This window comes from Populus alba, chromosome 17 (genome assembly GCF_005239225.2).
Source record: "Populus alba chromosome 17, ASM523922v2, whole genome shotgun sequence".
Classification (NCBI taxonomy): domain Eukaryota; kingdom Viridiplantae; phylum Streptophyta; class Magnoliopsida; order Malpighiales; family Salicaceae; genus Populus; species Populus alba.
This window is the reverse complement of record NC_133300.1, coordinates 10,822,039-10,839,337: the sequence shown is the minus strand read 5'-3', so window position 1 is coordinate 10,839,337 and position 17,299 is coordinate 10,822,039. Positions and strand designations below refer to the sequence as shown.

General features: G+C 33.3%; 1 pseudogene; it reads right to left on the bottom strand.

Annotated features, from left to right (window-relative positions):
- Positions 1-3,457: 3,457 nt before the first annotated feature.
- The window catches only part of LOC118040547 (serine/threonine-protein kinase TOUSLED-like), a 37,595-nt pseudogene continuing 23,753 nt past the window's right edge, over positions 3,458-17,299 (bottom strand).

Below are 17,299 nucleotides of genomic sequence, written 5' to 3'. Positions count from 1 at the left end.
AACACTACTTAAACACCACATGATATAACTATGGCAAATGATTTCTATTTTGTAACATTATTTTTAAGGAAGAAAAGCATATGCCATGCCAATGATAAACAGTCTAGAGAAATCTTGAAGGAAAAGAAAAAACACAGCATAAAAAAAATCATAGGCACACGTACAAGTCTTCCTATTAGTCGATGCTAAAACACACTACCATTTCCAAGCAAGTCATGAGGGGCTGAAGTAAAAGTCTCCAACAATTAATAAGAATGAGAAATACTAGACCTAAATCTTTATGCAGCAATCATTGTATGTCAACTAGCCATTCACACTTCACGACATTCTACCCTTAAGATTGTCAATTTAATGTTTAATTCATGGATTGCGGTGCTAATTATAAATCCAATAGTTTCCAAAACTAGTCTAGAAAGAAGAACCTGATAAAGAATAACATAACTATCAAATATTTTATTTTTAATGTAAGAATCAAGCTCACCTTTCAGTTCGTTGTTTAGAACTCCAAAATTATCTTGTAATAAATACACACATAAAGGACAAGGAACAACAACCAGTGGAAGAAATAAGAGACTCACTATATCTATAATGACGAGTAAGATAATGTTTATTTTCCTTTTTGTCACCAACATGCATGTCCCTTTATGTTTCAACTAACAATTTGGTCCATATTTTGCGAGATTTATAAAATCACTTCATGAAGAAACCTTATGCATGTCCAAACATCTAACAGCTACTGACCTCCATAATTTTTTTTGGAGCTCACTGAGAGTTCCTTACCATAAATAGTATATTCTAGAGATTTTCGCTACTTGTCAAGCTGCTGATATTTTCTCAACTCCCTTTTCTCTTCATATCGGTCCTTCAGCCTCTCCTCCAAGTACTAAACTACTTGAATTATTTGTTTTCTAGTAATCCATGTTTAATACAGAAAATAAAATTATACACACTGAAAAACCATCAACAAAAAAAACCCAACTCAACTATCCCTTCCTTGCATGTTTCTGGAATAATTTTCAAACTTTCAAGGCATCCCACACTCGAGATACTCGGAGTCGGTAAACAATGTCAATGATGCTATCTATTAAGTGTCACATGAAACACATGAAATTTAAAAATCAATAGGAAAAGAATATACATAATTTTTAGCAAAATTAAGCACTAAAAAAAGGTTCAAGGAATCAAATATTCTTTCTTGGCGTCTCTCTTCATACACTTGAGTGCCACTAATTTCTTCAATAAATCAAGACACTCAAAGTCTTTCATCAATGTCAATGATGCTATCATTGTCATGAGAAACAAAAGAAATTTTAAAATTAGTAGGAAAATGATATACATAATTTTGAGAAAATTAAGCAATAACAAAAGGTTCAAAGAATCAAACCTTTCATCAATGTCAATGATGTTATCATTGTCATGAGAAACAAAAGAAATTTTAAAATTAGTAGGAAAATGATATACATAATTTTTGAGAAAATTAAGCAATAACAAAAGGTTCAAAGAATCAAACCTTTCCTTGATGCTCTACATAGTATAGATTGGAGCAAGAGAACCCACCACTTTCCGATGAATTCATAACTTCAGTTTTCCTAAGAATTATTACTTTCAATGATTGATCTTCCAGAAACAAAGGAAAAGGCAATGAGAAATAGAGTGCATGAAGAACATAGATGAATGTGACGTGCTTTCCATCCAAAAGATACTCATCCTTTTTCAAACCAATTGTAGGGAGATGCAATTCCTCCAAATCAACCACCTGTGAAAACATATGCTTAACAAGTGAGAGGGAAAAAAGAAAACATTAAATGAATGCACACCATATGTAACAATTTCTCTTTTAAGGAAAGGTAACATGGATCCAAGGGACATTGTATAAAGCAATTTGCAGTAATATTAAAATAAAATAGCAACAAATATGCACCAATCATTTTTTTTCCTCTTACAAAATTCTCTCATGACTTGCACACATAACAATATATAAATTTCAATAATAAGCAAACCCGTAAAAGTGTAGCGAACATTTACTATCACAAAGATAGTCAAGTCGGCAGCTTGCTATTTGTGGTGGCCATCGAGAGTGAAGATGGTCCTGGTTGGTTGATGTGGAGACTGAAAAAGTGAAACAGAGACTTCCAACCCAACCAATTTAGGAATCCAGGAGAGTGAGGGCTTGGCATGACAGTAGTCATGTTTAAGCGGCCCACCAAGATTGATGAAGTTGAAGATTCCAAGAGGTAGCAATTGAAGACAACATCCTAACAAAAAATTAACCACCTTGGTTTATCTATATGATAAAAGACTTCACAAAGAGCTACACGAAGAATGAGCAATTTTGAATAAGAAAAAAGAGTAATGAGGTTCCTTTCATCTTTTTAGGGTTGGGAGGGATGGAAAAAAGAGAGAAAAAAAAATTGTATAGTTGCAACTATAGAGCACTTCTCTGTTTTCCCCCTAGTTCTTCCGTAAGGCATTACAAGTTTGCCAATTTTTTTCAAGGATGCAAGGATAGGGGCAGAATCCCAGATTGTTATGCCAGTCGATGGTGGCCATAGTTTTGACTTTATGAACTTCTTAAATAAAATTAAGCCTCATCAGAGAACAAATAATTCAAAAGAAATTCTAGAGCATTGTGGGAGAAGATTTGTAATGATAAATATAAGCTCATGTTAGAAGAATGCAAAATATGAACATAAAAATTAGGATCCTTCTCCTTTTGTAATAACATCTGGACCATTATTTATCCTCTACACATCAAAAATAAAAAGGAAGTAGGTTATGAAGTATTACCGGGGTGCAATTGTCGGAAATATCAAACACAGTCTCTACGAAAGCAGATAAAACTCGATGCCCTGCACCAACCTGTTAAATAACAACAATCGTCAAAATACAAACTTAAAAGGGTGACATTGAGAAAATACCTCAATCTCTAAATGAGATAGTGCATGATGAAACGAGTAGTTGATGTCTATCATTAACTGCGTAGGTTTTGGAAGAGATCACTAAATACAAAATGAATGGCTACTAAAGAAACATACTACAAGCTCATAACATAAGTTTTTATATCAATTAACTCCAATAAAATTTTATTGAAAAAGACACCAACAAAAGAAAAATCAAGGACATGATCACTCACGATAAAAAAAAAAATTCTTACCAGATCTTTTAGCACCAACTACTGAAAGCACAAGATAGCCCATTTTAAATGGATCAATCCAAAGTCAATTTCATATTGCAGCCATTTGTCACGGGCAGCTTTGCTGGAAAATTGGGTTGGCTGAAGTTGTTTTTGATAGAAGATGCTAAGATGCTTTTCATGCTCCATTATACTGCATGTTGCTAAAAACCGTTTATGAAAGAAAGATACTGCACATAGCAAAAGCCCATCTACCACATAAAAGTGCCTTTTCCTGGTATAGACCATCAAGATAAAGAAAGAAAATACACTTTAAGGGTGGGTACAAAGGAAAAAAAAAAAAGAATTTTGGAAAAGAAAAGAAACAAAAATAGAAACAGAATAGGAAATTGAAACTGAAACTTTTTAATGAATAAATCTATCAACAAACAATTTTTACTGACTTGACATCATGACTAATCCAAGGCCTTATTTATATGTCAGAGGTAATGGAACTGCAGCTTCCCCTATATTGAATCTGAATGCAATCTAATCTTTAGCATGTTCACTTTAAGTACTGGTCAAGACTAAAACCCATATACTAACACCAAGCAATCCGACAATTCTAAGGGTAGACAGAACAATAGCACCTGGTCCATGTGCAGCAAACAAAAGTAGGAACAAACTTTAAAATTTTCGGGCTTCAATCTTTGTGATACCATTTTTCTTTGTAACTTGTTATTCGTATAAGGGAATAATATTGTCAAGATCCTTCAAAGAATCCTGTATTTCTTGTTGTAGAATATCAAGTATTTCATAGCATCATCCTGAAAGCATACCGCACTTTAAATAAAAGCATTTAGCATTCTTTATCCCCAAAAAATAATTAGCATTTTTCTCTTTGTTGGTGTTTGATACCTTGGCTTGGATATGTCTAGAAATTATCTCTTGCAAGTCTTTCACATTAAGCTCAAGCTCTGTCTGCTTTTTTATCGCTTCTGTTTGTCGTCTCTCTACTTCCTCTTTCTCTATGCTGAATTCTTGAACTTCTTTTGTAAAATCTTTGAGCACCTTCTCCAAGTCCTTGGAATCCTCATGGGCATCCTGTATTTCTCTCTGTAGAATATCGAGTTGCTTCGTAGCATCATCCTGAAAGTATACCACACTTTCAATAAAAGCATTTATTCAGCATTCTTTAACCCTATAAATAATTAGCATATTTCTCCTTAATAGAATTTGATACCTTGGCTTGGATATGTTCTGAAATTCTCTCTGCAAGTCTTTCCCATCAACCTCCAGCTTTGTCAAGTTTTTTATCACTTTTATTTATCGTTTCTCTGCTTCCTCTTTCTCTTTGTTGCCCTTAGACTCCTCATGAGCATTCAATTCAACACCTCATTATACATCTTGGCTGATTTTAAGAAATCTTGCTCTGAGCCTCCTCCACATGAGAAGAGGACAAATAAATATACAAAGGGCACTACCTTGTCTTAGGAAAAAAAAAATGAAACAATACAGTTTTTGATCATGGACAAAGTCTTCAAATTGAATGTCAAGATAGTCTAACACTGCTATAACACCTCCTCAGATAACTATGGCCAAAGGATTTCTATTTTGTAACATTATTTTTAAGGCAGAAAAGCATATTTCATGGCAATGACAAACAATCCAGAAAAATCTTGAAGGAAAAGAAAAACTCAACTTTAAAAAAAACACAAGGCAGCAATCTTCCAAATAATCAATGCTAAAATACATTGTCATGAGGAGCTAAATTAATAGTCTCCAACAATCAGTAAGAATGAGAAATACTAGACCTTAAATCTTTCTGCAGCACTCATTGTATGGCAACTAGCCATTCACATCATAGCATTCTGCCATCAAGATTATCAATTTCATGTTTAATTCCTGGATTGCGGTGCTAATCACTCATCCTACAATTTCCAAAAGTAGTTTAGAAACAAGAGCTTGATAAAGAATACCATAACTGTGGAAAATAAAAGAATTAAGATCACCTAGCAGTTTATTATTCAAAATTCCAAAATTATTTAATAATAAACACACAAATAAAGGATAAGGAATGTCTATAATGACCAGTTTGATAATATTTATTTTTCTCTTTGTGAGCTATTAGCATGCCTGTCCTTGAATACTTCAACTAGTAATTTTGGGCAACATTCTACGAGATTCATAAAAGCACTACATGAATAAACCTTTATGCATGTCAAAGCATCTAAAAGCTACTGACCTCAACAATTTTTGTCGAGCATCATAGAGTTGCTCATCTTAAATAGTATATTCTAGACATTTTCATTGCTTATCAAGTTGCTAATATTTTCTCAGCTCTTCTTTTCTCTTCATCCATTTCCTCCAGCCTATCATCTAAGTACTGAACAACTGGAATTATTTGCTTCATTGCATTCCCTGGTTAACTGAGAAAATAAAATTATACACACTGAAAACATTCTCGAAAGAAAACTCAACTCAACTATCCCTTCCTTGCCTGTTTCCTGCATAGTTTTTAAGCTTTCACGGCGTCTGTGCCACCAATTTCTTTGAATACATCAACACACTCAGAGTCTTTCATTAATGTCAATGGTGGTATCTATTAAGATTCATGAGAAAAAGAAAGGAAATTTAAAAATTAGTAGGATAAGAATATACATAGTTTTTAGGAACTTTAAGCAATAACAAAAGGTTCAAAGAATCAAACCATTTCTTGTTGTACCACACAGTATGGATTGGAGCTAGAGAACCCACCACTTTCCACTAAATTCATAACTTCAGTTTTCCTAAAAATTATTGGACTTTCTATCATTGATCTTTTAGAAACAAGCAAAAGGTAGTGAGAAATAAAGTGCATAAAGAACATAGATTATTTTCTATGGAGAAGCAATTGTTCTATAGAGATGCAATTCCTCGTGACTCTCACACACAACAATATATAAACTTAATTAACAAGCTAACCCACAAAAATGTATCATCTATTTACTATCACAAAACAGCCATCCAGCAACTTGCTATTTGAGGTGGCCATCAATAGTGAAGATGGTCCTGGTTGGTTGCTGTGGACACTGAACAAGTGAAATAGAGACTTCCAACCCAACCCATTTAGGAAGCCATGAGAGTGAGGACTAGGCCTGACAGTAGTTAAGTTTAAGCAACCTGCCAAGATCGATAAAGTTGATGATTCCAAAAGGTAGTAATTGAAGACAACACCTTAATAATAAAATTAACTAAATTGGTTGATCTATGTGATAAAAACATTCACAAACAACCAGTAGATTGAGCACTTTTGAATAAGAAAAGAGCAATCGGGTTTCCCTTCATCTTTTAAGGGTCGGGAGGGATGAAGAAAAAAGAAAACAAACATTGTATGGTTGCAAATATAAAGCACTTCTCTTATGAGGAAAACATAACATGGATCCAGGGGACATTGTATAAAGCATTTTGCAGTCATTTAAAATAACATAGCAACAAGGAAACACCAATCAAATTTTTCCTCTTACAAAATCTTCTCATGACTCACACAACAATATATAAGGTGGCCATCAACAGTTAAGATGGTCCTAGTTGGTTGATTTGGACACTGAATATGTGAAATAGAGACTTCCAACCCAACCCATTTAGGAAGCCATGCGAGTGAGGACTAGGCCTAACAGCAATTAAGTTTAAGCGACCCGCCAAAATCAATAAAGTTGATGATTCCAAGAGGTAGTAATTGAAGACAACAGCTTAATTAAAAATTAACCAAATTGGTTGATTTATGTGATAAAAATATTCATAAAGAACAACACGTAGATTGAGCACTTTCGAATAAGGAAAGAGTAATCAGGTTTCCTCATCTTCTGAGGGTCGGGAGGGATGAAGAAAATAGAAACAAAAATTGTATGGCTACAAATATAAAGCACTTCTTTGCTTCCCCCCCTAGTTCTTTCGTAAAGCATTACAATGTTTCCAATTTCATGCATGGATGGAAGGATAGTTGCAGAATCCTAGATTGTTCCCAATTAATGGTGGCCATAATTTGACTTTCTAAACTACTCAAATAAAATTATGCTTCATGATAGAACTTATTCAAAAGAAATTATGGAGCATTCTGTGATAAGATTAGTAAAGATAAAGATAAAGATAAGCTTAAATGTTAGAAGAAGAAAAAAATGAAAATAAAAATCAAGATCCTTCTCCTTGTGTAATAAGATGTGGACCATTATTCACTCCATACCTCAAAAAAGAAAAGGAAGTAGGTTATGAAGTATTACCGGGACGTGATTGTCGAAATTATCAACACAATCTTGACAAAAGCAATAAAACTTGATGCCCTGCACCTTCCTACTAAATAACAACAATCATTAGAATACAAACTTAAAACGATGAAATTGAGAAAATACCCCAATCTCATAGACTGGAAATGAGATAATGTATGACGAAATACACATGGTATTGTTGATGCTTGTCATCATTGTGTAGGTTGTGGAAGAGATCACTCAATACAAAACAAATGGCTACTAAAAAAATGTATTGTAAGCCCATAACAGAATTTTGATATCAATTAACTCCAATAAAAGTTTATAGAAAAGGACACCAACAAAAACAAATCAAGGACATGATCACTCACAATGAAAAAAAATAATTCTTGTCAGATCCGTTAGCTCCAACTGCAGAAGACACTTCTAAGAGAAAGCTCAGGGTAGCCCACTTTAAATGGATCAAGTTGAAGTCAAAATAAATTGACGAAACAAAGAAAGCACAAAAGAAAATTAATTAATTAATCAATATTCAATCAGTTCCTTAAAACAAGGAACTGCAACAAAGAAATGCATCTCTCATCCCTGTTTTGATCCTCACTCCCCCACTTTTAACTCCCATCAGGTGCTCTACTCAGCCTCCCAACATCTTTGAACATTTAAGTCTCTATACAGTGCTAACATTTTCAGAGTTTCATGATTTCAAAAGGATTCCACACAAATACATGTATGATGACAAAGTGATGATATAATATTAAATGACCATACTTTTAATAAATGACAAATTTATGGAACTACCATGCTTTGTCGGCATGAATCTCGGTGCGCTAGATTACAAGATGGACAATTTGATTGTGCACCAAAGTCTTGTGAATAATGTACTCTCGCAATGCATGCCGTATGTAACTTGGCTTCTTATCCTCACTCCATTGAACATTCAAACCATGCAACATACCTATGCTCCACCAAATCATAAACCCGCTGGAAATTTGTCACTTCAAATCACTGCAAAAGGATGTGCTTTTACAATTGCCAATATTAGCAACAAAATGATCCATACTCTTGTCATGGTAAATATGAATTTTCATCAAACAAACATGGGTTAATGTTTCTCTATCATCAAATGAAACTACTTGCCGAAGTTCGGACCTTGTAAACCTCACTAAATACTCCTTTCCCAAGAAGGTTTAAAAGGGCATATCAATGATTTAAAATCTAAAAATTATTAAAACGTGATTCATCCTCATCTCGTATCCTTTTCAATTCAGTATAAGTCGTCTCTCTCATGCAAAATTGTCTCTTCCTCCTACAGAGAATCAACAATTCAATAACAAGGGATGCATGTATAATGGAGCACTTGTAACTTTTGCAGTACTTGCAAAATGCAGCATCACCATAAAGAATGACTTACACGCATAAAGCTCACTAGACAAGATTTAGAAATCTCATCCTGGATGAGGAAATTTTCTTCTTATGCTCTAGATTCTACATCTGTACCATTACCTTTGCCTTCATAGCAATAGAAACTAATGTTAATACTCAGAAAGTATCTTAATAAATCACAAATAGCAGATTGACATTGTAAAAGTATGAGCAATAATTCTTTTCTTTTTATTTACTCATTTTTCAGTGATAAGTAATATTATTTTTCTAGGGTTTGAGGCACACATCGGTGCAATATTAGTCTATCACCTCTAGTGCAACAGGTGGCAATAATAAACGATAATAAACTATTTTCTTCCTAAAAGTCACACACCTAAGTTAGCAATAAATATACAGAAACTTTTAGGGCAATTTATTACCATACACCCATCAGCATATAGGCATGCATGACAGCAAGCTCTTCTTTATCAGAAAGCAAATCATAAATACCTGTTAGGGATACTCTACAGTTGCTTCTCAACAAGGTTGAGATATCTTACCTCGATACGATCTGTTCTAAATTTAATAAGCTCCTCTGTAAGATCTTTTATTTCTTAGTTCAGTTGGGATAGTTCATGTTTTTCCTTTGGTGTTAGTGATCAATGAGCTCTATGCCCACCTCACCTTGTTTCGTGGTCACACTGGCTTTAAGGTGATTTATTTGATTAGTAACATCTACAAGAGATTTTTCCTACAAATAGGACCCAATGGCAAAGGAATAAGAACACTTGTGTTCTTAGCTTATCAAATTCAACAGTAAGTTCACTTTCCTTTTTCCACAATGATCTACAAGCAAAAAAGTCTAGTCAAACTATGCCCTTTCAATAAGCCTGACCAAAATAGAAAGAGAAAACGATACATACTTCCGCAAAAAATCAAATTTCACTGAACAAGCATCTAGCATTAAGACTAAAAAATATGCGTGCCTATACAGGTCCCCTAAATCCTACACTAGGTCAAATCAAAGCAGGTATAAAATCCCTAACATATTAATTTAAGTAACAAATATCCAAATAATTCTTAAATAATGATGTTTTAATTACTTATTTGCAAATTCTCCATCTACTAGACTGTGTTTTATTATTATCTACCATGTTAGCTGTATCGATTAGTTTATTGACAGTAAAGGACAAAAACCTAATGTGAGGCACTTTCAGCTGAAATTATAGCTTAGCTTAGGTTGTAATATGTAGAAAATTTTAATTGAGGAAATACCTTACATTTTAGTATAGCACACGCATCATCCTGAAAGCAAAGCACATGTTAAATAAAAGCATTCAACATTCTTTATCCCCGAAAAATAATAAGCATTTTTCTCTTTGTTAGAGTTTGATACCTTGGCTTGGATATATCTTGAAATTCACTCTAGCAGGTCTTTCACATCAAACTCAAGCTCAGACTGTTTTTTTATGGCTTATGTTTGTCGTTGAAGTAAAGATACATAAATCATAATCTCATGTTAAAAACAATAAGTACAACAAAAGACATTTAAGCATTAAAATCCAGTACCGTAGTACCTCATCACTCGCCTCAAGTTCAGCTTGCCTTTCTAGAGTTCCTCCTGTTTCTCAGTGAAATTTACATGTTGATCTAGTGCCTTCTTGTTTACATGGTTGAACTACTGAAGTTGCTCATTGCACCAATGAAGCATTTTATGCAACTCTTTGACACTCCACTAATAGCTATACATTCCAATAAAAGAGAGCATGTCACTTTTGAAAAGCTGAATGCTTTAGTAAAACCATGTAAACATGACCTATCTCAGTATGTAACGAGTACATGTGCAGGAAGATCAAAACATCATCTTCTAAGATTTCAGCAAAGATAACAACCGGCAAATCAAACAAGATAAATTGATTTAAAACATTGATTACAAGACATAATAGTTTAACAATATATATTAAAAGGCAAGAATAAAAAATTAAAGCTCAGACTAGTCATTTATCATATAAAGAAACAATAAAGCAAATTCACAGTCCAGAGTTCTTATGTTGTGACTTGATTTAAAACATTGATTACAAAAGGAATATCAATAAATAAAAAAGCAAATCAAATCAAACCAAGCCGAGAACCAGTCATCACCAAACCTAACTAAATGAAAACCATACCTATAACCCCCAAACAGAGAAGATGGATTGGGTAACCCAAAACAAATCCAGCCCCACGTAGGATCAACACCTTTCCCAACACCAAAACACCTTGTATAACCTACAAACATCCTGCACAACTTGCCAACTTGGACCACCTTTCATGGGCAGCAATTCCATTGCATCAATAAAGCAAAGAGGACCGACGAATCAGAGCCAAAAGCCTTTGAGATCAGCACCAAATCCCCCAAAAACAGCAAGCCAAAACCCAGACAAAAGGAAAGAAAAAGAAGGCTGATGAGTCACGCCATCATTGCGAGGCAAATAGAGACACAAAAGCAATCCCACCTTACCCTAACAGCTCAGTTCTAGGTGGCTTCGATGGAGAAAGAGAAGAGGAGTGCAGGAAAACCAGGAAAGAGAGACAAAAATTCACATAAACAAAGGAGAAGATGAGCTTAACCCAATAGCTAGCAGCCCCAATCCCAGCTCCAGCAAATGAAACCCAAACCAAAAAAATATAATGCCCCATGCTGAATGAAGGAAAATTAACACAAAAAAAAAAAAAAAAAGCATGCTCCTAGCCCAAGCCCACCAACATAAGCTGAATAGAAGGGCGGGAAAGCCAGCCAAAAAGAGCTGAGCAAGAGGTAAAAAAGCCAGCCAAGAAGCACTTTGCACTTTTCCATTGAATAGGAAGTTGTCTCTTGATATACAGTGGATTCACCAATCCTTTTAGTTTTTTTGTTATTTCTTCATCGCATCATGCATGTTATACAATCCAAAACTTGCAAACTGGATTATCTGATTTGTGGCCTATTTATCATTATCTTTTATCTCTACTTTTATCACTCACAAAGAACACCAAGAGAGATCATTCAAGCACATTCAGGACAAGCTTAAAAAGATGTGAGTATACCCGATAATACCCACACTACCAAGTCTTAAGGAATCTTCGCAAACTTTAATCCTGGCTTGTCTCTATTCTTTAGAAACAGATATCAGTAGATCCAATATGATTTTTGTTCTCTGCATCAAGAAGAAAACGAGCATTAGATATGGTCACAAAACTGCTGCTAATGAAAAACTTGTTACACTGCTGAGTGAGTGGATACCCTGCCTATTGTTGGTTGCATAATGAAGAGAACTAAGCAACCAGGTTAAATGCCTGAAAAAAAAAAAAATGCCAGTTTCGAGATTCCACCTAAAGCCATATGCAAATGCTATTAACTGACAAGTTTAAATCAAGTAAATCAAAAGGCCTAGAACTCTTCACCAATGACATGCAAGAACGCATGCCTTAAATGTCATTGCCTTGAAGCTAGAACAATGTTAAATGTTTAGTTCTTTCCAAGTTTCATAACTCTATAAGCCTCCTGCACCATTTATACATTCCTTTATTGGGAGGCCATATTTAATCTCCTCCTCAACATTACATTTCCCACTTTAAAATATCCAATTATTAGTAAGGGTGCAAAATAAGAGACACCAAAAACTCAACCCATTTGCTAAGTATCATATGGCATCATAGCATGCAATGAAACTTGAACATTTGGGTAATTTTATTACCATATACTACTTAATGAGAAAGTGACTCAATGAAAATGTAAATGAACCAACATAATTGTGCGGAAATCATCCATCACAAAGGCATCTCCTATAGAAATGAATTCATCATAGAAGGCATCTCTAAGGGAACCAATTTGGTTTCTCAATTTATCCACCATGCATAATTAAATAGCAAAACAGTGATGTTAGCAAAACAGTGATGTCTTGGAAGTGCTCTAGCTTGTCCTTCAGAACAGAAAACTCATTGCAGAACTAGAAAATATAACAAATTGTAATAGTGTTAACAAACTGGAACATAGGTTTCCTTTGAGTCAAAATAACTCGACAAGAATAGATCATGCTCCTAGATCACAAAAAATTAGGCCATCAAACCTGTCTCAACAATAGAGAAAAAAGTCCCGTGGCTGATCAACCTCAAAAATATCATCCTCCAGAATGGAAAGACCAGTTTTATAGCACTTACCCAGCAAACAAAGTTGAAGAAAATCCGGATGCAAAGCAGTCAAATGTTCAGAGGAAGAGCGCAGTTTTTTCACAGCTTCCAGCAAAGGGGCCACACCACGCATTGGTACTTCAAGCATCAAAACTTGGTCTTTGAATCTCTTACTAACAGCTATGACTGCCAACTCAAAAAGATTAGTTAGCATCAACTAAGTAAATAGAAAAACAACATTCTACACATTTTAAATTTAATCAAGGGTAAACAAAAATAAAATACACTTTTCCGACACCAAACGAATCTGGTCTGCAACACAACAAGTGAGAAACCTGGAAAGGATGAAAACCAGTCTTCTCGCTTGCTCATTGGTAACCGGCCCAGAAGTGCATGCCTCTCTGCCACCCATTCACCACTTATAAATAAGTAAATAAATACATACACAATTATATATAAAAATTAAAATAAAAAACCCCGAAAGAACTCATTCTCTAAACCCAAATCAACATAATACTCATACCCTTCTTCTTCTTCTGATTTCAAAACTTAGTCTTTCTTCAATTTCAACAACCATCCATTTCTAACACAATGAACCCTAAAACTTCCAAAACTTCTTTCTTCTTCTTTTTAACAGTAAAACTATCTCATAACAATAATAATAATTTAACTAGCTAAACATATCACAGTGAACGTATTTTGTTTTAAGAAAAAATAAAGAATAATGCTGCGACTCACAAAAAATAAAGATAACCAAGTGGGTGAAGAGTCGGGTCGAGCTGTTCAAGAAAAGCCAAAAGACGAGTCGACTCATTGTGTAGCACTTCATCTGCTTTCTTCTAGTGAATCGATAACAAACCAAAATCCACTGCGTTGCTTGATAGCCCTTGGATTTGCGCCACCAACGATTCTGCCGTCGCCATCTTCTGTCTTTGTTTATTCCCCTTTTTTTTTGTTCTTTCTTTTTCAATCAATTACAAAAACAAATAAATTTGTTTGAGAGAGAGAGAGAGATTTCACAAGGCTTTTTTAAGCAGGAAATTATCTTCTGCCTATCTGTGTACAAGCCAAAATCTGAAATTATTCGATGCTTTTTGAAGCAAGAAATTAAAAATAAATAAATAAATAAAAGTTTCCAAGATTAAAAAATAAATGCTTAAAAAAACTAACAACTGCTAACTAGGTTTTCAACTTCCAGAAATTCACAGAATATACAAAAATCGGATTCTCAAACCCTAACTTCTAAGTAACAAATACAGGCACTAAAACCACGGCGTAGCGGAGCAAGATTAGCAAGAAAACTTACGAAATTGTCACTCCATCGACTATAAAGGGGTTTGGCTTGAAGAAGAAGAAGATGAGGAGTAGTGGAGGACTGGGTTTGAGCGGGCGAGTTAATGGTTTAGGTGTTGGGTGGGTGCGCAGGTTAAGGCTGTTGGGCAGAGTGCTCCAGCGGTGTGTTTTAGCGCTGGGTCTCTATCAGATGCTTTGACATGTCTTCCTCTTCCACTAAGTTCTTGATCGTTGTCACTGCATAATATGATCCAAGAAATCCTTCCTCTTCGCTACATACTTCTACTTTGTCTCCACCGTGGAACTCCATTGTTGTTCCAGAATTTTTAACAGGCAAAGAAAAGATGAACTTGAAAGATCAAGGAATTTTTTTTCGTCTACTGTAAATCAAAATCAATGAAGTGGAAGTGTAACAGACGGGTTGTTTTTAACGTTACCCTTTTCCTACAGGGAAGAGGATTGTGATGTCGATTTGATTTTTTTAGGCTTTTAACGGATAGTTTTCTTTCTTGTTTCTTCAGTACTAAAGGGATCCCCATGAATATAATACCCATATTATTATAATATGTGATAAAATATTTTTATTTTAATAACTCTTTTTATGCCATAAGTTTTACTTGTGGGTATTAAATTTAATTTAAGATTGGGGAGTTGACAAATAAATTAAATTTATTATAAAATAATATTATTTAAAAAAAATTAAAAATAAAAATCCTTTAAATTTGTAATATTAGAATTTCATCTTAGTTTGACTGATCAATGTCCATTTATATTCAAAATAAAACCCATTTAAATTAGGTTTTGAGTTAAACCATATCATGTTTAACAATTATGATTTTAAGTGAGGGTTACTCAGATAATGTCTAATAAATGAAGAACCCACCTGAGTATTTATTTGCTTTGGAGTCAACCTAGGTATATTGTAAAACAATATTGTTTTGTTTTGGACAAAAAGTGAAAAACAAAATCCTTGAAATTAACTAGATTAGGTCTCACCATGTTTTTACTAAAGCTCCATATGTTTGCTGGAACGTAGTTTTCTTTTAAAAAGTAAATTCCGAGAAAGTGAATTATATTTTAATGTTTGGTAGTGTAATGGGAAATAAGTTGGAAAACAATTTTCAGTGTTTAGTTATGTCATGGAAAATAAGTTGGAAAATAACTTATTAAAGTTTTATTGTTTTCAAGTTTATTAAAATAATGAGGAACAAATCTTACAAATTAAAAGTTGAATGAGAATGAAATTGAAAAAAAAATATATTTTCATAAATTATCTAAAAAAAAAAATAATCAAAATAATAGAGATTAAATCTAAAAAATAAAAAAAATTAAAATATGAAGAAATTAAAATAATAATAATAAACATTTTATAAATTATTTCAAATAAAAGAAGTAGCAGTCAAAAGAATGGGGACCAAATTTGATTAATAAAAAATTTAAATTAAAAAATGATAAGGGAAAAGCAAATAATAGTTATAAAAATAAGGACCAAAGTTAATATAAAAATTAAATTCTAAGGGATGAAATTGAAAAACAAATATTGAAAAACAAAATATATATCAATCAAAAGTTTAAGGATCAAATTTGATATAATCAGTAAATAATATGACATTTCTAAATTTTTCACAACTTTCGAAAAGTGTTTTCCACCTAAAATAAAAAGAAAACACTTTCCTGTAAACCAAGCTAAATTTTCCTTTGAGTGGAAAGTGTTTTTCCTTGACCAACGTTTCTAATGGCAAACAAACACAGAAAAGTTTGGAAAGTGGTTTCCCGAAAACCATTTTCCGGTAAACAAACACACCCTAAGTAAGTCTATTCTTGTTCAAAATAAAACCCAAAGGGATCAGGTTCTAAATCAATATGCCAAGCCATATCAGATTTAATAAATATGGTTTTGAGTGAGAGTTAATTGGGTAATGTTAGAGTTGAGCAAAAAAACCAAAAAACCGATTAAATCGAAAAAACTGGAAAAACTTTAACCGAAAAAACCGAATTAAAAAATAAAACCGAATGAACCAATTAAAAAACCTAAGAAAAAAACCGGTTCAGTTCGGTTTTGATTTTTGAAATATTAAACCGATTGAACTGGACTGAACCATACCGGTTCAACCAACATTTAAACCCACTATAAAAAGAAACCCTAAAACCAAACTTCTCAATCCTTCAGCTCTCAGCCACCCCCCCTCTCCCAAATGTCTTCCTCTCTCACCACTCTCCTTCTCTAATGTTTTACAAATGGTCACTCTCTCACCACTCTCCTTCTCTAATTCTCTTATTATTCTTTGATTTCTAGATCAAAAGATTCGAAATTCAAGCCTTCATAAACACAAGATAAAGGGATAGAAAACATTTGCCCCAAATTTATGCCTTTCTCTCTTTCATATTATATATTCCATCATTATTATTTATAAACAAAAGAGAAAGAGAAAGAAAACATTTTTTGTTGTCTATTTTTGCATAAAAGAGATGTGCAATAGGGATATTTTTGCCTTAATTTTTGCTATCTAGAGTGTGTTTGGTATTGCGGAAGCTGTTATGATTGTGGTTTGAAAAAAGTTGTTTTATAAAAAGTACTTTTAGTTGAGGTTGGTTTGAAAAATAGGTGTTTGATTAAAACTGTGGTTAAAATTGAGGTTGAAGAAAAAGTAATTTTAATGTGTTTGGTTAAGAATGCTTTTGAAATTGAGGTTATAAAATAATTTAAATATATATATATATATATATGTTAATATTGATGGTTTTTAATTTAAATATTTTGGATTTAACTATTGCTATTACATCATGAAATAAATCATACTTTATATAAAAATATTTTTTATTATTCCATTAAATTATCTACAATTCCATCACGTATGAAATTGAGATTGCAATCAAATTTTGTAAATGCAGCGTCATCAAGCGATCTCCGTTTAATTTATGTAGTCAATGAATAATGTTTAACACTAGTTTTTTGAATAAAACATAATTAAAAATAAAAAAAATTATTTTCTTGGGTCGAACCCGGTTTAATGCATTTTTAGCTTTGAATTGGACCGGTCCGGCCAGATCAATTTTACTATTCATAGAAGAAAATAGGTGAACAATGGAGCCATGATCCACTGTTCGAAGGATAAGAACAGTGGAGCATGGCTCCACT